Source organism: Bubalus bubalis, chromosome 21, assembly GCF_019923935.1.
Source record: "Bubalus bubalis isolate 160015118507 breed Murrah chromosome 21, NDDB_SH_1, whole genome shotgun sequence".
Lineage (NCBI taxonomy): Eukaryota > Metazoa > Chordata > Mammalia > Artiodactyla > Bovidae > Bubalus > Bubalus bubalis.
In genome coordinates this window covers 3,432,762-3,456,411 of record NC_059177.1, presented here as the reverse complement: position 1 = coordinate 3,456,411, position 23,650 = coordinate 3,432,762, and the positions used below count along the sequence as shown (strand labels likewise).

General features: G+C 38.5%; 1 long non-coding RNA gene across 1 annotated transcript; it reads right to left on the bottom strand.

Annotated features, from left to right (window-relative positions):
* Positions 1-226: 226 nt before the first annotated feature.
* LOC123330969 lies at positions 227-23,049 on the bottom strand. The gene is made up of 2 exons (XR_006547335.1): positions 22,985-23,049; positions 227-800 (listed from the first exon to the last, which is right to left on the bottom strand). It is a non-coding gene; the product is annotated as an uncharacterized LOC123330969 (long non-coding RNA).
* Between the last annotated feature and the right edge of the window lie 601 nt (positions 23,050-23,650).

Below are 23,650 nucleotides of genomic sequence, written 5' to 3'. Positions count from 1 at the left end.
CAAAGAGAACTGGCTCAGAAAGTAGAGACGAGAAGTAAACCTACAACTGGGAGTAAATTCCTTGAAAAGACAGGGAGAGAGGCTGGGGTTAATAGATTTCACTTAATTCTTCAATTATAAGAATCAAAAGTTGTTTTAAGAACTATTTGTCTGGCTTTCTTCAGAGTGAAGTTATTAAAGTCTTCTGTTTTCTTTAAAAATAATCAAATACCATCACAGAATATGACATACTTAAAATCATGAATTTTAATGAGTCTAGAACAATTAACAAAAAGTTTCCATTCCAAAGGGTAAACTGCTGTTTTTATGAATTTTTTTAAAGATAAAAGAAGTTACTCTTCTCTGAACTTTTCTTTTCTTGCCATTTTCTCCTTCTACAACATTTCCTGTTTCTTAGTCATCCACTACAAACAAGGGTACAGAAAGATCAACTTCCTCCTGAGAAATTTCTGAGTACTTAACTGTTACCCAATTCTAATGCTTTGTACAGTCCCTGGTTCCCATGGTGATTAGTTGAAAGTAAGTACCACCTGCTGACACCCACAGACTTGCCCACCATGCCAAGCAGCCACCTTATTCTTGGTTCACAGAGGATCCACGTAGTGAATCTGTTGTGCCCCCAGGATCAACCTTGGAAGTGGTGGGCATCGCTGGAAACTGGGTGAAGTGGCTGTAGTCAGCTATGTTTCATGGGAGGTGATGAGGAGCAGTGGACGGCCCTCCAAGGTCAATGCCACCCATTTCAAGGTTGGCTCCAGATGCCAAGAGTGGTGTAGCGACAATGCTCAGGCATGCCCATCCTACAAAGAACAAAATAAAACATCCCCAAGATATACCTAGGGAATATTTCATGCAAAGATGGGCACAATAAAGGACAGAAATGGCGGGGACCTAACAGAAGCAGTAGCGATTAAGAGGAGGTGGCAAGAATATACAGAACTATACAAAAAAGGTCTTAATGACCCAGATAACTACAATGGTGTGGTCACTCACCTAGAGCCAAACATCCTGAGTGTGAAGTCAGGTGAGTCTTAGGAAGCATTACTAGGAACAAAGCTAGTGGAGGTGGTGGAATTTCAGTTGAGCTATTTCAAATTCTAAAAGATGATGCTGTTAAAGTGCTCCACTCAATATGGCAGCAGATTTGGAAAACTAAGCAATGGCCACAGGACTGAAAAAGGTCTGTTTTCATTCCAGTGCCAAAGAATGTTTACACTACCATACAACTTCACCCATTTCATACGCTAGCAAGGTAATACTCAAAATCCTTCAGGCTAGGCTTCAACAATATGTGAATCGAGAACTTCCAGATGTACAAGCTGGATTTCGAAAAGGCAAAGGAACCAGAGATCAAACTGCCAACATCTGTTGGATCACAGAAAAAGCAAGAGAATTCCAAAAAAACATATATTTCTGCTTCATTGACTATGCTAAAGCCTTTGATCGTGTAGATCACAACAAACTGTGGAAAATATAAACAGAAATACCAGACCACCTTACCTGCTGCTTGAGAAACCCGTATATGGGTCAAGAAGCAACAGTTAGAACCACACATGGAAAAACGGACTGGTTCGAATTGATAAAGGAGTACATCAAGGTTGTATATTGTCACCCTGCTTATTTAACTTATATGCAGAGTACATCATGTGAAATGCTAAGCTGAATGAATCACAAGCTGGAATCAAAGTTGCCAGGAGAAATATCAACAATCTCAGATATGTAGATGATACCTGGTCCCATCATTTCATGGCAGGTAGATGGGGAAAAATAGAAATAGTGACAGACTTTGTTTTCTTGGGCTCCAAAATCACTGCAGATGGTGACTGCGGCCATGAAACTAAAAGATGCTTGCTCCTTGGAAGAAAAGCTATGACAAACCTAGACAGCACGTTAAAAAGCAGAGACATCACTTGCCAACAAAGATCTGAATAGTCAAAGTTATGGTTTTTCCTGTAGTCATATATGGATGTGAGAGCTAGACCACAAAGAAGGCTGAATGCCAAAGAACTGATACTTTTCAACTGTTGTGCTAAGGACTCTTGAGAGTCCCTTGGACTGCAAGGAGATCAAACCAGTCAATCCTAATGGAAATCAATCCAGAATATTTATTGGAAGGACTGATGCTGAATCTGAAGCTCCAAATTTGGCCACCAGATGTGAAGAGCTGACTCACTGGAAAAGGCCCTGATGTTGGGAAAGACTGAAGGCAGGAGAAAGGGGCAACAGAGGATGAGATGGTTGGATGACACCACCAACTCAAAGGACATGAGTTTGAGCAAACTCTGTAAGACAGTGAAAGACAGGGAAGCCTGGCATTCTGTAGTTCATGGTGCCACAGTGTCAGACACAACTTAGTGACTGCACAACAACAAAGAAACATATAGCCTGGAATTATGAAGGAGGTGATGGCAACCATGAGAGAAGGAACAGGAGGAACTGAGTGGGTGGGTATGGGACACTGCAGCAGATTGAGCCCCGTTCTCCCATTCTCAGTGTGGTTAAAGGAACATACAATCCCCCAATTCTTTTCTTGGAATCTGGCTGTCACTTCTCTTTCCCCAGCTCCCCACCCACTACCTGGAAGTTTCTTTTATGATACGAGTAAGTCCTTCATTTTTGTATTCTTTCAGTCTTTCTGAATAAAACAGTTGTTGTTGCTGCTGCTGCTGCTGCTAAGTCGCTTCAGTCGTGTCTGACTCTGTGCGACCCCAGAGACGGAAGCCCACCAGGCTCCCCCATCCCTGGGATTCTCCAGGCAAGAACACTGGAGTGGGTTGCCATTTCCTTCTCCAATGCATGAAAGTGAAAAGTGAAAGGGAAGTCGCTCAGTCGTGTTCGACTCAGCGACCCCATGGACTGCAGCCCACCAGGCTCCTCCATCCATCGGATTTTCCAGGCAAGAGTACTGGAGTGGGGTGCCATTGCCTTCTCTGATAAAACAGTTGAATACTCATTAATTTAAAAATGTATCCAGCTACAGTCTTTAAATCATGGCTCAAGGACTATTTGCTCATAAGGGCACCAGGCAAGTGCTCCGTGTTTTCTGTGAAAGGAGAATGTGCATTTATTGTGCTCCCAGGAAGGTAGGCCTTCCCCTTCTGATTGTTACACCCTAAGGGAGGGGGCAGGGTAGAAATGTGTCCATGAAGGATGACTTTATTGATTCTCCACGGGGCATAGCCTGAACTGTAAAATGAACCTCCAGGTGCTAGAAGCTTGGTACAAAACCTCCTCGGAATCACTGCACATCTTTCACCATTAGTGCTCCCTTGAGAACCTGCTAAGTAAACAAGCGTGTCTGGTCCTTGATGATTCTCTTTTTAGGGAAGCTAAGTGTTAACTCATAAGTATGACTGGAATTTGGTTGTAAACATACCCCAAAAGTTATGAAGTGATGCTGCAGACACAAGGAGAAGTCACATGTTAGCCAGGCTCATCCTTTCCATCTGGGGTAGAGCCAGACTGATGGACCACAGTGAACTGCTGCAGGGCTTACGTGAGAAAGCTTGAGAGAAGAAGGATGAAGTTGAAAAGAGATTTATTTTTATACAGTAGACAAAGGAAAGGAGGTCAAGATTGCTACCAATCTGTGGCAAAAATGTCTCCTAACCTTCCGTGACCACCTTAGCTGTGTGCCCTGCCTTTCAGGAATGGTCAGGACCTGACAAATACACCGTCTGTGGCAGGGGTAATATTGTGCCCTGGAATAAGACCCAGATCACAGCTCAGGGTCTCAAATCTCACTTTTATCAGATGCGTTTTCAGTCTATATGGGAAAATGAATGACATAGTAGAGAAATAACTTATGGTTTCTCACATCCCTGTGGCTCGAACAATAAAGAATCTGCCTGCAATGAAGGAGACCCGGCTTAGATCCCTGGGTCAGGAAGATCTCCTGGAGAAGGGAATGGCAACCCACTCCAGTATCGTTGCCTGGAGAATTCCATGGACAGCAGAGCCTTGTGGGCTACAGTCCATGGGGTCACAAAGAGTTGGACACAACTGAGAGACTAACACAAACACACATATAATATATAGTTATAGTTATATACAATGATGTTTTATATATATACATATAGTTCTATTTTGTGTTTTTGACTTTTGTAATTCTAGAAATTAAAGCATACTGTATATATTGTTCTGTAATTAGCTTTTTTAAAATTAACTTTTTCCTTAACCTAGAAAGTGTTTTGTTAGTAATTATTGATTCAAGTCAATATTTTAAGTGCAAATTATTCATTGTTTAAATTTGTGAAAAATACATGCAGTTACTTAAGTAATTAAAAGTAAATATATTAGCATATACTAAGAACAAAAGACACTTTATAAAACCATCCTAGAATCAATTTTCTTGGCACAGTAATGACTACAATGCATCATCTGAACAACTGATCCCTGTCCATTCAAATCAGCCACTAATACTTCTTCCTCTTCTACTCCACAATCTATGCAACACATTTTGACACTTACTCTCAAGTTTGAAAATTGCATATCTTTGCTCCCTAATGAAACAAGTACGTACTTGAAAGCAAGAATCTTGTCTCATAGATAAATACAAAGATACATAGATACACTGATATATACACAGATACATAAACAGTAATAGATACAGAGATTTTTATTCCCTGCCTTCCATTGTCCAGTTGTTTAGCACATAATAAATGTTTGAGAAATATTAGTTGAATTTAACTCTAAATCTCCTTTTTAAGCTAAAAATGTGACTGTTGTAAATGTTTAAAAGGATAGAGGCTAGAGACATACAGGAACACAAACATCTTCTCTAAATGTACATCCTTTGCTTCGTGGATCTCAGGACTAGGAAGGAGGAGGGAGAAGCTCAATTTCACAGGCAGGTTTTTTGATCTGTAACTGACCAACACTGTTCTCTTTATTTGCTGTGGCCTGTGTCACTTTAAAAACTGTCTCAAAATACTGTATTACTGAGTCTTCTAGAGTGAAGGAAGGATAAGTATGACAAAGTAAACTTTGAGGTGGCCTCACTGTGTATGGGCTTTCCAGGTGGTGCAGGGGTAAAGAATCTGCCTGCCAATGCAGGAGACACAAGAGACGCAGGTTCGATCCCTGGGTTGGGAAAATTCCCTGGAGGAGGACATGGCAACCCACTCCAGTATTCTTGCCTGGAGAATTCCATGGACAGAGGAGCCTGGCAGGCTACCATTCATGGGACTGCAAAAAGTTGTACCCAACTGAAGAACTGTGCACACACTCAAAGAAAACTTTTGAGGTATATGGATAAAGTTAGAGATACAAAGAAATTTGTTATAGTGTTATAGTAGAGCAAAATTTGGGAACTAAACATCAAAAATAAAAATATTTAAAGAAATTAAGTTCTACTCCCACATCAGAAAATGCTCCAAAGTCATGTTTCCAAGGCCTAATTCAATACAGTAAGTTAAATCTATATTTTTAAGTCTCCTCCATCATTAATTCCTATAGATATGAAGAGCTGCAATTAAGAACTGGGAAACCTTATGCTATCCTTGGAAATCAAGCAGAGGTGTTATCTAAAAGCCAGACATTTTAAGTAATTAGCAGCAAGATCCAGTACAAAGGAGACTAGATTGAGCAAAGAAATAGGACAATAAATTTACACCTGAGAAGTCACAGACAATTCCAAACAAAACCTGGAGTTTGTCTTCCCTTTTCCCCTCCAGGAATAAAAGACAAAATTTTTTTTTCAATTTACAAGAGAGAAAACAAATTTCTCAATTTACAATTTACTTTCTCACCTTACAAGAGAGGCATCAATTTCTTTTGTTCAGTTCTGATAAAAAAATTTAAAGATGCCCATTAGGATTTTCTGGATGGCTAGCCATGGAAGTATTTAGAGACACTAAGAGCCAAAAGCAAAATGTTCTCACAATGTTCCTTAACCTACACATGAAAGGCAACTGAACTGAACATTCAAGGCTCAGTTCCTGAGCCTTGTTCCACAGTCTTAAGTACTGTGTGTGGCCGAAACAGAAGACAGAAGTGGTTCCTCCTCCAGTCTGTTACCTCTAGTCCCCCAAATTCTCACAAACCTGCATTCACTGAGAGGATGAGTGGGTGATGGATGTAATGTCAGTGAACCTTTTGGTCCATGGTGTCTGGCTATCTAAAGATGCTTATTCCTGGAAAGCCACAAGATTATGTTCTCAAAACATCCTCAGAACATTAGAGATGTTCCACTGCAGCCAAGGCTCAGCCTTACAGAGAATTGCCAAGTTGTGTTCATTAGCAGTCCATGTCTTCTAAAGGTCACCATCATCTTATTTCTTAATGATCTACATGGGCATAAAAGGTCTATTATTATTCCCATCACTGCTTTATCATGCTTAATAAGACAAAGTATATAATATTACTAACTAAAATTTTCTCTCATTAAAAGTTGTACCTTTTCTTCAGTACCATTTTTCTAGATTCTGTATATATGTGTTAGAATACGCTATTTATCTTTCTCTTTCTGACGACTCATTTCACTCTGTATAATAGGTTCTAGGTTAATCCACCTCATCAGAACTGACTCAAATGTGTTACTTTTTATGGCTGAGTAATATTCCATTGTGTATATATACCACAACTTCTTTATCCATTCATCTGTCAATGGATATCTAGGTTGCTTCCATGTTCTAGCTATTGTAAATAGTGCTGCAATGAACAATGGGATACATATGTCTCTTTAAATTTTAGTTTCCTCAGGGTATTTACCTAGGAGTGGGATTTCTGGGTCATATGGTGGTTTTATTCCTAGTGTTTTGGCAACCCACTCCAGTGTTCTTGCCTGGAGAATCCCAGGGATGGGGGAGCCTGGTGGGCTGCCATCTATGGGGTTGCACAGAGATGGACACGACTGAAGCGACTTAGCATACCGTCTTCCATAGTGGCTGTATTACCTTACATTCCCACCAACAATGCAAGAGTGTTCCCTTTTCTCCATACACTTTCCAGCATCTGTTGTTTGTAGCATTTATTGTTTGATGAAGGCCATTCTGACCGGTGTAAGGTGATACCTCATTGTAGTTTTGATTTGCATTTCTCTAATAATGAGCGATGTTGAGCATCTTTTCATGTGTTTGTTAGCCCTCTGTATGTCTTCTTTGGAGAAATGTCTGTTTAGTTCTTTTTCCCACTTTTTGATTGGGTTGTTTGTTTTTCTGGTAGAGAAACAGACACAGAGAATAGACTTATGGACATGGGGAGCGGGGAGAAGAGGATGAGATGTATGGAAAGAGTAACATGGAAATTTACATTACCATATGTAAGATAGATAGCCAATGGGAATTTGCTGTATGGCTCAGGAAACTCAAACAGGGGCTCTGTATCAACCTAGAGGGGTGGGATGGGGAGGGAGTGAGTTTCAAAAGGCAGGGGATATATGTATACCTATGGCTGATTCATGTTGAGGTTTGACAGAAAACAGCAAAATTCTGTAAAGCAATTATCTGTCAATAAAAAATTAATAAACTTAAAAAAATACCAAAAAAAAAGTTGTCACTTTTCCTTTCCTGTAATAGTAAATCAGTAAAGAAAAAAAAAAAAAGATACTAAATTTTATTATTATGGGAAAATTCATTAGTAGTAATAAAAATATACTTTGAGCAATTCAATGAAAATAGAGGTAAAGGGAAGAATGGACATGGTTTGTTTAAATTGATATGATGTGAATGTTGAAATCATGTCATGAAAGAGTATGGGAAATTTATAATACTCAAACAGTAGACTCTCAATTTTGTTTAAATCAGAAGAAAATGTTCATGTGTATTTTCATGTAAGTTTGTTTGTATACATGTGTGTTTATGTATATATATGTATATATGTGTATATATATTATGTAAATATATATGTGTATTTACACACACATAGACAAAAGATATTTCCAATATTCATAATCTCTAGATACTGAAATTACCTATAATTAATTTTCTTTAATCTGTTTAAAATTTCCTATAATCAGCACCTTTTAATAAACACAAAGTAATATGTTAAATTAAAAACCTTAACATAGTCAACAAAAAATGAAGAGACAAATTTGTTTTACTTGTAATAGATTAGAATTATAAATTCAAAAGCAGAGAAAACAGAACCTAAAGGCAAGTCAATGTTCAATACAAAATGAAGACAATTTCAGTATTTACTGTAACCAATTTCATTTGCTAAGTAAAGCTTTTACTACATAATTATTCAATTCTTAACTCAAGTGAATGTTTTTTATAAACAAGAATACCTCATAAGGTTAAATCAGTCAACCAGTCAATATTATACTACACAGGTAGTTTTTTGGTTTTCTGGGTTTGTTTTGTTTTGTTTTTAGTACATAATGAAAAGTGTCTTGAACTTAAAATCAGAGACTGAAACTCAAGAATGTGTCTGACATTTCCCAGCTGTATGATTTTGGGCTGTCCCTTCATATCTCAGAAACTCCCAGAGTCTACATACTACACAGCATTGCAATGCATCTCACGTCACAGGATTCCTATAATGAAATGATAGAATTTTGGCACTTTGTGTAAGACTGTGTAAAGACAACTGCAATTCATTTAATGAGGTGGAATCTGCTTCTGGCACAGTCATCTGTAATTGCTAATGGCAAATCACAGTTGTTGTTGTTTAAAAAAAAAAAAAGCCCTTTAAATTTAATGAGGGAATTGAAAACGTCTCTCAACCTGTCATCCAACATGCCAAATAACTGATAGAATCGTGGCACAAAGTGTGAGATAAACATGATTCGCTTGTACTATTTACGTATGGCCAAGTGCAAGAAATGAGTTCCATGAACAAGGAAAAGTTGGTTAAGTTGGTTAAGTTTCACTTAACCAATACAGGTTAAGTCATGAAAAACTGCTTGCCTTTAAATGACTAATATTTTGAAAGTTAAGAGATTAGCCAAAAGAAAATCTATCACTAAGATACAGACAACTAAGATGGATGCAAAAAGAGCCTTACAGTCTCTATCCAGCCAAGGTTATGTAGCTCAAAATGTAATTGGTGGTAGTTCATTTTTATGAGACAAGATTTTTAAATACAGTCTTTGATTGAAAATAGGATGATTGCAATGCAGCACACCCGAATATAGTCATAATAGTAGATGAAATCTGACAAGTTGAAATACTTGGACAAATAACACAGAAACATTCAACTACTTTGGCACCGGGTATAATTATGATGATAAAATTATGTATCAAAATAATTTTAAAGAGTAAGCACGTATTTGTCAATAGTCTGTATATGTGTACATATATAGATACACACATGTCTAAAAACATTGAAAAGAATAACTGCATATGACACTAGAATAAAACAATGAAGGCAAATATTTAATCAAAATATGCATAATGCATCAGAATGTATTCATGTAACAATGTTACAAATATAAAAATAAAGGTGAAAGCAGAAGAAAATATATGCGGACAATGGCAGTTGTGCCACTTACTGGAATTTCTGCTTATAAGTAATTATTATACTTTTTATTATACCAAGTTATATGGGATCCTATCATATTTTAATGACATTTGGATGACTCCTTGCCAAACCTGATCCTTTCAATTTAAAAATGGCTATCCTAATAATTAAGTATTAAAATGTATATAACGCCAAAATATATTTTCTTATTTTTAACTTTAATAGCTCCCTCAAAACTATATAACAAAATAATATTACCATTATCACACTAGGAATTTAGATGAGATATTTTTAATTGAATCTTGATTTTGTTGAGTTTTTGTATTAATTAGGACATATTTACTCCCAATCACAACCAAGATGGATACTAGAGTAAAAAAATAAAATAAAATAACAAACTCTAATGGAAAGAAACAGATCCAAAACATGTAAGAATTTATTCAAGGAATAAATGGCATTTCAAACTCTTGCAGAGAGATGGAATTCATTAATATAATAATCTGCTCAATGCACAAGCTCTAACTGATGTCTGTGGTATCTATTTAGAAGAATGCCTGCCATGTACTCAACAATCAATAAAAATTTTGTTGAGTAATTCAGTGAAAAGAAATTTTAAAAATATTTATTAGTTTTCACCCACATAGATATTTAAGATGTTGTTATAAGGGGAAAAAAAAAGAAAAATATTTTTAAATGGAAATTATCTCAATTCAGTTTTGTGTAAGCCATACTGAGCAAAACAAAACAGAACAAAAAAACAAGGAGAAAGAAGACATCGTGGGAAATATGGACGGACTCACAAACATAACAATAAAAGCTCTGTTGTTGTTGCTCAGTCCCTAGGTCATGGCTGACTGTTAGTGACCACATGGACAGTCGCATGCCAAGCCTCCTTGTCCTTCACTGTCTCCTGGAGTTTGCTCAGATTGACGTCCATGGAGTCGATGATGCTATCTACCTACCTCATCTCATCTCCTCAGTCACCCTATTCTTTTGCCTTCAATCTTTCCCAGCATCAGGGTCTTTTCCAATAAGTCGGTTATTTGCATCACATGGCCAAAGTACTGCGGCTTCAGCTTCAGCATCAGTCATTCCAGTGAATACTCAGGGTTGTTTTCCTTCAGGATTGGCTGCGTTGATTTCCTTGCAGTCCAAGGGACTCTCAAGAGTCTTCTCCAACACCACAATTTGAAAGCATCAACTCTTTGGCACTCAGCCAGCCTTCTTTATGATCCAATTCTCACATCTGTACATGACTACTGGAAAAGCCATAGCTTTGACTATCCGGATCTTTTTTGGCAAAGTGATGTCTCTGCATTTTAATATGCTGTCTAGGTTTGTCTTAGCTTTCCTTCTAAGGAGCAAGTATCTTTTAATTCCATGGCTTCAGTCACCGTCTACAGTGATTTTAGAGCCCAAGAAAATAAAATCTGTCACTGCTTCCACTTTTTCCCCATCTAGTTGCCATGACATGATGGAACCAAATACCATGATCTTTGTTTTTTGAATGTTGAGTTTTAAGCCAACTTTTTCACTCTCCTCTTTCACCCTCATCAAGATGCTCTTTAGTTCCTCTTCACTTTCTGCTGTTAGAGTAATATTAGCTGTGTATCTGCGATTGTTGATATTTCTCCCAGCAGTCTTGACTCCAGCTTGTGATTTATTCAACCCAGCATTTCACATGATGTACTCTGCATGTAAGTTAAATACACAGGGTGACAATATACAGCCTTGTCATACTCCTTTCCCAATTTTAAACCAGTCAGTTGTTCCATGTAAGGTTCTAACTGTTGCTTCTTGACCCACATACATGTTTCTCAGGTAAGGTGATCTGGTATTCCTATCTCTGGAAGAATTTTCCAGTTTGTTGTGATCCACACAGCCAAAGGTTTTAGCATAGTCAGTGAAGCAGAAGTAGGTATTTTCCCGGAATTCCCTTGCTTTCTCTAGGATCCAACAAATGCTGGCAATTTGATCTCTGTTCCTTTGCCTTTTCTAAGCCCAGCTTGTACATGTAGAAGCAGCTTGAAGCCTAGCTTGGAGGATTTTGAGTGTAACCTTACTAGTATGCTAAGTGAGCACAACACTAGAGTAATTTGTACATACTTTGGTACTGCTCTTCTCTGGGGTTGGAATGAAAACTGACCTTTACCAGTCCTGTGGCCACTGCTGAGTTTTCCAAATTTGATGACATATTGAGTACAGCACTTTAACAGCATCATCTTTTAAGATTTGAAATAGTTCAGCTAGAATTCCATCCCCTACACTAGCCATAGAAAAAACTCTATTTGAAAGAATAAATACAAATAAAGAAAAATGGTAATATGGGGAAATGTATGCCGTACAGATCACAAAAGGTGAATAGAATTTGACAAATCAGAAGGAAAAGTAATTCTAAGAAAAACTGTCCAAGAATAGCATAGTGAAATCACAAAATACAAATAAATGATCAATAATCCTGAAAAATACTCAAGCTTACTAGTAATGAAGTGAATACAAATGAACAGTGTGATGAAATGCCATTTTAAACTAAAGAATCTCAACAATTAAACTAAAAGCTAATAACCAAGATGGAACTTTTCTGAAAGGCAACTAGAGAGTATAGATGAAAAGATGTGAAAGCATAGTATATGCTGACCTAATATTCTGTATTTATCTCAAATCAGTTGTCAAATATGCACATTAACACTAATAGACAAGAAATCTTTCTATGATATTTACAATAGAAAAAACTGAGAAAGACTCTATATGCCTACAGCGATATTATTAATTCCTCCCATGCTCCATTTTCTCCTTTTTCACTTTGTAAAACACCACCACTCTCCTCCCCAGGTTTTATCAGACCATACTGTTATAAGAAAGTATAAAGGGCAGGGACATGGAGCTCATGAAGTAACTCCAGGCACCCAGAAGAGGAGGACAGCCCTGGACATGGTAGAGCAGCAACACAGGAGAGACCTGGGTTTCCAGGAGCTCACAGAGCAAAGCGCCCATCGCAGGGAGAACACCTGCCTCTCTCTCAGCTGTCACTGCTCAGACTGAATGGCAAAAGCTCAGGTCTCTGTCACATCTGCTTAGCCTCTACCCTGGTTAATTCAATACCTAACAATACAGAATTGCCTACATGTATCATACCATACTGTTAATTTGGTGCAATACTGTTCAGCTACTGAAAATCTGTCTTGAAAAAACAATGTAAGAAATAGGGAAATGTTCATGACATGGAGACTATTTACCAATCTGGAAAAAGCATATGAATAAATAATAGATGTAATAAACATATCAGAATCATAATTTAGAGATAGAAAAAAGATGGGTTTAAAAAGAACAAGAGTAAAATGGTTCTAACTAGATAATGGAAATACAGATAATTTGTTTTTCTAATTTTCTATGATCACTTTGTACTCTTTAGATAGAATGTAATACACTGGGGGAAATGTTACCAGAAAAGCATAAAATATGATAGAGGAATGCCATTGCCACAGTTAAACAAAGAGGTGTCCTACCTGAGTATTTAAAGCTCTCCCTGACCCAGAGGAGTGGGACAGTTACATTAAACTGTGTATACAGGGAGCTTGTGTGTGTGTGTGCGTGTGCTCACTCAGTTGTATCTGACTCTTTGCAACCCATGGGAGTGTAGCCCTCCAGGCTCCTCTGTCTGTGGGATTTCCCAGGCAACAATACTGGAGTGAGTTGCCATGCCCTCCCCCAGGGGATCTTCCCAACCCAAGGATCAAGCCCTGTCTCCTGTGTCTCCTGCATTGCAGGTGAATTCTTTACCCACCATGCCATGAGGGAAGCCCCACAGGGAGCTTAATACATGATTATTAAATTGGACCAAAGCAAACACATTTTCCATGAAACCATTTAGTAGTATTTTAATCAACTAATTTAAGAGCATGTTAGAGTTTAGTATGAATTTTAAAAATTGCTACTATTGACAACATATTCAACAATATTTCAGCAAAAGCTAAGGGAATATTAAGTGTTTTTTTCACATTTAATAATTCAAGTAAGTAACTCAAGTAATAATTCAAGTAAAAGTCACATTTAATAATTCAAGTAAATGCATTTATCTTTTTGTGTGGCTTACAAGCTGATGTGATATTCAACAGAAAAGATGCTGTTAGTCATCCAGCTTGTTTGGGCAGAAGATTGAACTTATTGGTCATGGAAACCTGAACAGTAAACACAAATGTAAAATGAGAATTCACAAAATCTTGTAGGTAATACAGAACCACAAATTTTAAAACACGGGATAATCAGCTTCTCATGCTGATTTCTTTACTGCTATGTAATACCTTCCTATCAAGTTTTTTTTTTTTTAATGTAGGCAAAGGATAGAAAATAGTAGGCATTTTCAGAATTTATGTTTCCTTCTTAATTTCCCAACCCACTTGAGCATAAACACTGTAAAATATACTTTTTAATTGTTAACCAATGTCAAGTCCAAGGAAACTGAAGTTTTCTCCATGGCTTCCATTAAACTTTTATTAATAAATGCCTTGATTTTTTCAGTGATTTTAGGATGATCACAGAGACTGGAATGAATAAATTTATGCTGTCCTGAACTCATGACCAAAGGTCAGGGTGACCTCAGCCTTTATCCATGGACCTGTCAGCTCAGTTCTTAAGGAGTCAATCCAGACAAAAATGGATGAGTTGAGCATTTCCAAGTAGAAAGAGATCCAATTAAAGCTCACTCTAAACTTAGCAGGGAGGCTTTTGAGATTTAACCCATCCATCTCAACGTCCACATTTTCATAACAACAAATGCCCTGAGGTGACAGTTTATCTGCTGGTGGATATAAGGGGACTGTCACAGAAAAGGATTCTTCTGGAGCATTCTTCTACTCCCTGCATGCCGTGTGTGTGTGCATCCTCAGTCACCTCAGTCGTGTCTGAGTCTTTGCAACCCCATGGAATGTAGCCCACCAGGCTCCTCTGCTCATGGGATTTCCCAGGCAAGAATACTGGAATGGGGTACCATTTCCTACTCCAGGGGATCTTCCCAACCCAGGGATCCAACCTGCATCTCTTGCATTGGCAGGTGGATTCTTTACCACAAGCACCACCTGGGAAGTGCCTCCTTCATCCCATATTTTCAATAAATGAAGACTGTCTTCCGTTGTCTAACAACTCTATACCCTCCACTAAACTCCACAGAAAAATAGAACTATTTCAATATTGTTCACTGTCTTGTCCCCAGCAAAAGTACGATGCCTGAAAAACGGCATTCAACTGTCAAATTACTGAAATGCATGCATGGATGAATGAATGAACAACTAATGTGAGAGACAGGTCTATCATTTTATCACCTGCTCACGGGCCCAGGATCCAATGTTTCTTCCAGGAATGAGGAGTGGTTATGTTATAGCCATCTCTCACTGAACCTCACTCCTCACTGAAAACCAGTTATTACCTCTGCCAGTAAACTCCCAAACTCCTCCTCCGCATCACATGCCCCAGTCTTGCTTAGGACTTTTTGAATGATAAGGAAAAAAAAATGCAAGAGTACTTCTTGCTAATTCTTTGAAGGGGCATCAACCTGGACTGTAAAAAGGGTTTATTTTCTTGGCTATGTTGCAGCTCTATCTGCTAAAATCTGTGCACATTTAGTGTAGATGAAATATTTCAGTATATTATGCATATAAGAATATGCAGTAATATAGTCATATTATTTTCTGAATGTTAGGGTTATCATCATATAATCAACCTGCTGAGGTAAATTAAGACAGTCATTTAAGACAATAAAATGAGAGTAAAGTGGGAAGCTGGGTGGAGAAGAGTTGCAGATTTGAACCGTGACTGTTACCATCACTTTTCACATCCACCAGCTGGGTTCCCTGAAATCAGGAAATCGAGTAGAACAAGGAAGATGCACTGGGGCTCAAATATCAAGAGTTGCCTTTGGCTCCATCACAGGACTGAGATCATAAATCTGAACTGCTCATCCAATTTCCCCATTATGAAATTTACAGACTATTTCTTCTTTATATTCCAAACACTTTGCCACCCAACTGTGGTCCCCATCTGGCTATAGCTTTCTCCGTATCAGTCCTGATTTTCTGGTTGATGATTCTACTATGGAAACTCTTTTTGAACAAAATGTTACAGGAAACAGTCTCAGCTGCTGAAGAAGTCAGTTCTAAAATATCCTGTTTTAATCTGTCAACCTTAAAAATCTAGAAAACCAGAAACTTAATTTTGAGTCTCTGAGAAGAATCAAGATAATTAAATTCTTAAAATAACAACTGAGATGTTATACAAAATTCAGCTTAATTTTTTTAAGAGGTGGGAAGGAGGCAGAACAATGACGTTTATATTTAATGTTTAGTGTTTTAATGGTTTATTGTCATTCTAATTTCTGCAGTTTCTATCATTCCTAAAAATGGCTGCCACTGAAGGGATGTGAACGTTTGCTAACAGTGCTAAGCCAAGTATGCATATTTTAAAAATCCTTTTAAAATATTTAAGTATTTCATAACATCTTACCAAAACCCAAATGAACTTTTTGGCTAACTCAGTATTTTTACAAGAGACCCCAAAGAAAAAGATCTTATTACATTCTATGAGATAATTGAAACTTCAAATATATTGGAACCTTATTGGTTGCAAAAACTCTAAAAAAAAAAAAACAAGGCAATACCTCCACACGAAAAGAGAAGTAGAAAATTGAGGCAATTAGTAAGATCTTTCAGGATAAGAGAAGCATCTTAACCTTTTACATTCACTCACTGAAGCAAATGCTTGCTTTCTTATGAAAAATAAAAATAATTGTTGAAAGCCCCTATTTCTTGCTTCTTGTGGGAAGGGGCAGATAAGAACAGGGGCTCTCTCTTGCTTCCTTGTCACTGAAGCCCTTATGAAGCTCTAGGTTAAGATGTCCCAGGGAGGCAAGAGCAGGAGACCTTGCCAGGTGCCTGGGGCAGTGGCTGTGGGAGATGCAGGTACTAGCAAAGTGCTTTACACTCGGGAACCCCTGTGTCCATCCGCTAATGGTCCCTAACCTCCTACTGGGTAGTGACAAGCATCCAGCACAGGACCCAGAGATAGCAGGGGCTTGGAAAACAGGAGTTATTGGTCTCAATTAATTTGGGATGAACTCTGAACAGTTCTTGTCCTATATATGCATAACTACGTGCATTGGTCCTAAAGGGCAAATACCTCAGTTTCAGGACCAACTAAGCCTGTATCATAAAAACAGGGCTGGTTGAAGCCCTCTATCAGCACTCCTACATAAAGAAACCTGAATCGATGTAGCCACACCCAACACAAAATACGGTTTTGTGTATTTTGAAACAACTGAATTTTTATTGTCGAAAGTGTGAATTTAAGTGTGAATTTAGGTCTGATTTGATTCCTCAGCAACCATCAGTATCTTCTTATGATATGAGTTATCTGATTTATCATTGCTTTCTAAATGTGATACAGTCTATCCTAATAAATTTAATGATTTCTGCAGTTGAGGACCATCCCTGAGAAAGAAATCATTGACTACTTGTCCAAGACTTTAAATTCCAGCTCTAGCTCTTTCAAGCTGGGTGACCTTCATCAATGGCCCCTTTGAGCCTATTCTATGAAATAACATCACTGTTTCCACATCCTTCATCCATGTGTTGTGATGCTTACATGAGAAAGTATATGCGTAGGTACTTGGTAATGTGTAAAAACATTAATACTTGGAGAAACAAATGGAACAAAAGCAGTAGTAGCAGCCTCAAAACCATATCCAGACTCTTTTTTTCCCCATTTTTCCATATCCTAGGTATTAAGTATGAACACAGAACATCCTGGGTGAGGGCAAGCGGTGTAACAAGACCCCATATCTACTTAGAAAAGGAGCAGATCAGTGGCTTTCAGCCCAGCTTGGGAAGTGTGGCACAGAGAGGTCTACACAACGTTTGGTGACAACATTCCTTTCTTAGCAGAGATACAAGCCTCAGGAAACAGGGGCCTCTTATGATGAGAACCCACCCTCCAGCAGCCATTCACACAGAGCAAGGGTGGGCCCCACAAGTGGCCTGCTCTGACTCCCTGGAATCTTCTGTGGCTTTCATCAGAGTTTATGACAGTGAAACGAGGCCAGACATCTTTTCAGGGCCAAAATGGTTTGGAAACAAAAATATGCTGTACTGCAAACCCACCTAAGCCGAGGCAGCTGAATAAGCACCCAGCACACAGCACAGGAAACTGGGCTGCCCTGTAAATAAAATTAACGTAATGCAACTCTGTCGCCATCCCATGTCTGAGCTAAAACATGACTTCTGCCAAGTCCTGCATCCAATCAGATAATTGTGTCTCTGAATAAGCATGAGACTTTTGACTAGAGACTTTCCAATGGAAATCTGGAGTGCCCACGCAGCAAAATTACTATTTATTTATTTTTTACAATCCATCTCCCTAAAGAATTATAGCATAGAAAGAACTTCTCTTATTCTCTGATTTTAGGAGCCAATTAATGACACCAAATTCTATTTTAACTGAGAAAGGGATATAAGAGTGAATATATAAGAAACAGGAAGAGAGGGAGGGAGAGATAAAGATAAAGAGAAGGAGAGAGAGAGGTTTTCACTAAAGTATTTTTCCTATGGTCTCCAAGCTAATAAAGAACTAATGACTTATGGAGAAGGAAATGGCAACCACTCCAGTATTCTTGCCTGGGAAATCCCATGGACAGAGGAGCCTGGTGGGCTATAGTCCATGAGGTCACAAAGAGTCAGACACAACTCAGTGACTAAACAACAATAACAAACATACCAGTTATGAAAAAAGATATTTTATATCTTTTTATTTTATATATTATATATATTATATCAACAACATATTTTTACTTAAGTTTTTTTTTTTAAGTATAAAAAAGTTAAAATTACTCATTCTGGATTTGCTCTGTTCTATTCTCCTCCCCCTAAGAAAATTCACTCTGCTGGTGAAGAAAGCCTTGCAATTATTGGGAGAATAAAGTTGAGTTGACCCTTAAACAAAAAGAAAAGAACTAATGACTTAGATATATCTCTGACCCCTTTGTAATAGGGTACCCAATTAAAGAGACTCTCAAAGGATTTATCCATGAGGAAAGCAAATTCAGTCATATAAACAAGAAAAGGGAAGAAAATTGCTACAGATATGTCACAGCCTTATCTCAATAGCTTGGCTGTGTATTCAGATACTTGGCTGAATTAATATATCCCACTAAGTAACCTTGCTGTCTCCTGTCGCCTGCTCAGTGAACAAGAGAAAGGCAATCAACAGCAGGTGATGATATTGTATGTAGTCCTTGTTGCTGAAATCAATGACTAATCTTGCATGGCTGGAACGAATGAAAATGTAGGGAGTCTGCTCTGACTGAATAATGCCTTTTATAATATTTGCATTGAAAACCTTTAAATAACACACTCAGCCATGGTCATCAATGCTCCATAGAAATACAACAGATTAGCTAGTTGACCCCTACAGTGTGATCAATTTATCCCTGCTCCATGTATATCCTTCTGAATGTGTGCTTGTATGACTTTGTGTTTCAGCAGGCTGAAAATCTTCTCTTCCCTGGGTTACTCTCCATGGCAACTAGGTCATGACTCTACCCACTGTAGACTCCATCCAGTGGTCCCAGTTGATTGACTTATTGTAGGTGAAACTTGGAGACATTTTTAGGGAAGATGATGGTTGGGAACATTGCATAGTTTAAAATGACCTGAGTGCAAAAATCTCACAAACTACCTTTTGGAAGCAGGCCTAAATGTTTAGAACTAAATTTTGTAAATAGGCTGGGTATAAGAAATAATTAGACAAAAAGCCAAAGCGTGTTTATTTTTTTCATGCATATCAAAAAGTAGGGGGGGAGTGGTCAGTTTAAAGAAAATTTCAGAAGCGTTTGCTCCTAAGTGGCTGAAGTGGGTGAGTGGAATGAAACTGCAGATTCTTATGTATGCAAAATAAATCTTGCTATACTATGGTGATAACATGGTCAAAACCAGCTCTCAGTCACCATAAAAAATAGGTTACAATCTCTAAATAGTAGTCTCCCCATCCATAAGACAGGGGTGTTACTTATTAGAATTTTTGTAAGGATTAAACAAGATAAAGCACATAAAGTGACCATAAGTGTGTCCAGCAAAGGATGAAATATACAGCAAACATGGCAATGACTACAGCATTAATGTAGAGGATAAATGTGCCTAACAATGTTGTCTATGTGCCTAGGCTATGAAAGTTTACACTAACAATCCGTGTGCCACTTAGAATTACAATTCAATTCAAATGCAGAACTCTTGTTCCAGTTATTTAAAAGCATACTGAAAGGTAATGATTTAAAGTTTTTATTTATTGCTAGAGCTAACTCTAAGGGGAGTTAAAAGAAAGATTGGAATGTGCAAAGAGTGATGGCACTGTATACAAGCAGAAAGTAACAACCAAGAGTAGAGACAGAACCTGACTCACATATACGCCCTGGTTACTGTCAACCGCAGCGAAGACCTATCAAAGAACAGCAGGCCAAACGCGGTGTGTCTCCTCCCAGTGGAGTCTCTTCACTATCTTTAGTGAGGCATCTTGTAATATAAGGGTGATTTTAAGATATTAAGTTAGCCTCTGGAGTTAAAAAGTAAACAGAATTATAAGCTCAGACCACCTCAGAGTTAGAAGTCTTTAGATTACCATTTAACTTTCACTCCAAATAAAAATCCCCACCTGGAAAGCTGTCAGTTACACGTCTCAACACTAACAACCATGGAAGCTCAAGGCCTCCTAAGGCTTTCTACCCCAGTTTCACACAGTTCTAATAATTAATAAGTTCTTTGTGATGAATTGCATTCCACACTCTTATTATGATTTCTACCATCTACTAGAATAACGCAAAATTATTCTTTGCTCTATATAAAAGCCCTTTATAAATAAAAATTGTTATCAGAGCATCCCTAAATCTTTCTCCCTTAAGCCAAATAACCAGAGTACCATCAGAGAAGTTTTGGTTTTTGTTTTAATTTCAGGGAAAGTCTCTGATCACTCTCCTCTTGGCTTATCACTGAAGCAACAACTAGATATTAATACCATTCTCTGGTGTGAACCGGGAAGCCCAGCATGCAGGAAAGGATCATCCCTTGGACTTCATGTTAACCTGTTACTGATGCCATCCAAAGAGTAATCAGAATTCTTAACAGCTACGTCCTTCTGTTCCCTTACAGGAGAATTGATTTGCATAAAAATCTGTTCATGTATATGTTGACAGCAGCCCAGATAGGTCGCCTCACCTCTGTTCTTCCTTGTTTTCTAACCCCAACAATTGTATCTGAATTTAATCATGATAAGTGGAGTTGTCTTGGTTTGGGCTGTCTGTTCCAACCTGCCTAAACCATCTTGAACTCCACATTTGCTACACTATGTGAGCCTCGGTTTTCAGTCATTTGCACACCTTTTCAATCCACATTTGCCTTTACGAAAGGGTCAGGGACTAGCATAGGGCATGGAGGCTGGGCATCCCTTGGCCACCCTCAGAGAAATGCCTCATGACCACATTCTTTATTGACAGTGTAGCAATTTGTCAACAGGAAATCAGTGAAAACTGTTAAATGTCTTGCTGAAATTAATGAAGACCTTGATTTTTTTTTTTAATCACCTGATCTAGAGGTCTATCAAAAAAGAAATCAATAGTAATTTTTATGCATGGCCTAAGACCTAAATATAAGGCATGATACCATAAAACTCCTAGAAGAGCACATAAGCAAAACATTCTCTGACATAAATTGTACCAATATTTTCTTGGTTCAGTCTCCCAAGGAAACAGAAATAAAAGCAAAAATAAACAAATAAGATTTAATCAACTTATTTGTTCTTCAATCAACTTATAAGTTTTCAGACAGCAAAGGAAACCATAAATAAAGCAAAAGGACAGCCTACAGAATGGGAGAAAATATTTGCAAACAATGTAACCAACCGGGGCTTAATTTCCAAAATACACAGTCGACACACATCATCAACAACATCAAAACAACCCAATCAAAAAACTGTCAGCAGACCTAAACGGACATTTCTCCAAAGAAGACATACAGATGGACAGTGTGTGCGTGAAAAGCTGTTCACTGTCACTCATTATTAGAGAAATGAGACTCCCCTGGTAGCTCAGCTGGTAACGAATCCGCCTGCAGCACAGGAGACCCCAGTTCGATTCCGGGGGTGGAAAGATCCACTACACAAGGGATAGGCTACCCACTCCAGTATTCTTGGGCTTCCCCAGTGGCTCAGCTGGTAAAAAAATCTGTCAGCAATGAGGGAGACCTGGGTTCAATCCCTGGGTTGGGAAGATCCCCTGGAGAAGGGAACGGCTACCCACTCCAGTATTCTGGCCTGGAGAAGTCCATGGACTGTATAGTCCATGTCCATGGGGTCACAAAGAGTTGGACACAACTGAGTAACTTTCATTCAGTTCACTTCATTAGAGAAATGCAAATCAAAACTGCAATGAGGTATCACCTCACACAGGTCAGAACAGCCATCATCAAAAAGTCCTTGATTATGCCTCATGAAAAAATATCTTAGGAAAACTCATAATATTTATAGCACCATTTGTGACATTTTCACCTTTGTGTTTTATCCATCCCTCTTTGTTCTAGCATATTAGAGGATGTGATTTTCCTTATCCTTAATTTAATACATGTAATTTTTCATGTATAGATAGACAAGCAGAGAGTGTCATCACTGTTTGCTAACCAGACAAGATATTAAATAAAAACTGTATAATGATTTTAAAACCTGTATCAGCAGCATCTCTACATAGCACATTAATATCTTTGCTCATTTAGATAATTCACAAATCATCTGGCCAGAAATGCATTTTGGAACTTCTTCTCTACCCGTTGAGCCATATATAATTTTACATTATTTGTCAATAGAAGCACATTCTTCTGGATTCCAAGATCCAAGGAAGATAGATGATGTCTGTTACATTTCACATCTAGTAGCCTTACCTAACACACCACTGGGCTCATAGTACATACTCCAAATCTACTGTTTGACTGGAATATGACTCTGAATAAAACATAAATATCTACTTTAATTCCATGACACTATTCAACTGATTATGCTCAAGTCATTAGATTCTGGTAGAGCCATGAAAAGAGCTAAGAGTTCTAGAGAGAAAGAATACAGTTTCTTCCCTCAAAAAAGAGGGAAACAAACAAGCAAACTAAAAATCGAGATAGATGCTGGAGCAGAGTAGCTTATGCGCTGGTAACAGAAACCCTAAAAGGGGCACATGATGTTACTGAAAGTAACATTGAAGAAACAAACTGAAAGAAACATTGCTCTCTGGGGGTAAGGATTCTGAAAAAAAAATATTAAGTCAGATTTCTCTAACTGCATATGCAAAAACAATCAGTTTTTGGAGTTTCAAAAGAATTTCATCTTAATGGATTTTCTCCAGTCTAAATAATACTGTTTGCCATATATTGTTCCCATTTTACAGAAGGCAGCAAGAATACCACTCACACAAATAGAATACACAGTCACAAACCAGAAGACGGAATTGTCACAAACCCCCAGAGGACATGGCGGAGAAGGCATTGGCACTCCACTCCAGTGCTCTTACCTGGAAAGTCCCATGGGCGGAGGAGCCCGGTGGGCTGCAATCCATGGGGTCGCTAAGAGTGGGACACGACTGAGCGACTTTACTTTCACTTTTCACTTTCTTGCATTGGAGAAGGAAACGGCAACCCACTCCAGTGTTCTTGCCCGGAGAATCCCAGGGACCGCGGAGCCTGGTGGGCTGCCATCTATGGGGTCGCACACAGTTGGACACGACTGAAGCGACTTAGCAGCAGCAGCAGCGCAGAGGCTATGGAGTCCCAAACAAACAATTCCCAACAGAAATGGGCCTCGATGACAGATACACGTCAGAACCGGCCAGCAAAGACACCCAAATGACACTCAGTGTTCATAAAGGGTCCTTAACAGCAGGGACACATCAGAACCAGTTGGCAAAAACGCCCAAATAGCACTTCACCCTCAAAAGAGAAGTTAGCCGGACGCACACCGGTGGATTTACTGCGTCTTGGACCTCGTCACCTTGTCCAGAGGCGTCTGTCCGTTTGACCAAGGAAAAGCACAGGCTGGCACTTAGTGCTGAGCAGGGGAGAAACAGGGAGGATCCCCAAAATAAATGGTTTTGGCAGCTGCTGGGAACGACCCCCAAAGCCCCCCCTCAGCGCCAGTGAGCCACAAACTGCGGTTCCTCACAGCCTCCCAGGTGAATCAT